This window comes from Nicotiana sylvestris, chromosome 8 (assembly GCF_000393655.2).
Source record: "Nicotiana sylvestris chromosome 8, ASM39365v2, whole genome shotgun sequence".
Taxonomy (NCBI): Eukaryota; Viridiplantae; Streptophyta; class Magnoliopsida; order Solanales; family Solanaceae; genus Nicotiana; species Nicotiana sylvestris.
In genome coordinates this window covers 5,179,688-5,181,120 of record NC_091064.1, presented here as the reverse complement: position 1 = coordinate 5,181,120, position 1,433 = coordinate 5,179,688, and positions in this window count along the sequence as shown.

Below are 1,433 nucleotides of genomic sequence, written 5' to 3'. Positions count from 1 at the left end.
AGCGACAATTCGGAGGGATGGAATTTCGACCTCCGTTGGTATCACGGCCTCAGTTCCATACACCAACAAATAAGGAGTTGTGCCTATGGAGGTCCGGACGGTAGTGCGGTACCCCAACAAAGCAAAGGGTAATTTCTCGTGCCATTGTCTGGACCCTTCCACCATTTTTCGTAGTATCTTCTTGATATTCTTATTGGCTGCTTCGACTGCTCCATTCGCCTTGGGACGATATGGGGTGGAATTGCGGTGTGTAATCTTGAATTGTTGGCACACCTCTCTCATCAGGCTGCTATTAAGATTCGCGCCGTTATCCGTAATGATCACTTTTGGGATCCCAAATCTGCAGATGATATGGGAGTGAACAAAGTCCACCACCGCCTTCTTGGTTACCGATTTGAAGGTTTTAGCCTCCACCCATTTGGTGAAGTAATCAATGGTCACTAGAATGAACCTATGACCGTTGGACGCTGCTGGCTCGATGGGCCCAATGACATCCATGCCCCATGCTACAAACGGCCAGGGTGCTGACATCGTATGTAACTCTGTTGGCGGAGAATGAATCAAATCTCCATGTATCTGGCACTTATGGCATTTCCTTACGAAAGTGATACAGTCGTGTTCCATGGTTAGCCAATAACACCCTGTTCGAAGGATCTTTCTTGCCAATACATATCCGCTCATGTGTGGCCCACAAACTCCGGCATGTACTTCCGCCATAACCGTCGTTGCCTGCCCGGCATCTATGCATCTCAACAACCCCAAATCCGGGGTTCTTTTGTACAATACTCCTCCACTGAGGAAGAAACCATTCGACAAACGCCGAAGGGCTCTTTTTTGGTCTCCAGAGGCATGTTCTGGATATATCCCCATTCTGAGATATTCCTTGATATCATGAAACCAGGGTTCGCCATCTGCTTCTTCTTCTATGGTATTGCAGTAGGCGTGCTGATCACGGACTTGGATATGCAGAGGATCAACATACATTTTGTCAGGGTGGTGCAGCATTGATGCTAAGGTGGCTAAAGCATCTGCAACCTCATTGTGAACTCTCGGGATGTGTTTGAACTTCACCGATCGAAATTGCTTGCTCAGATCATGCAAGCATTGTCGGTATGGTATGAGCTTCAGATCTCGTGTTTCCCATTCACCCTGAATTTGATGTACCAAGAGGTCCGAGTCTCCCAAGACCAAGACGTCTTGGACATCCATGTCAGCAGCCAAGCGCAGACCCAGAATGCAAGCCTCATATTCGGCCATATTGTTAGTGCAATAGAAGCGCAGTTGGGCCGTAACAGGATAATGCCGTCCTGTTTCAGAGATGAGTACTGCCCCTATTCCCACCCCTTTTGCATTTGCCGCTCCATCAAAGAAAAGCTTCCAACCCGGTTCCTCGGGTAATTCCAACTCATTTGTATGCATCACCTCTTCGTCAG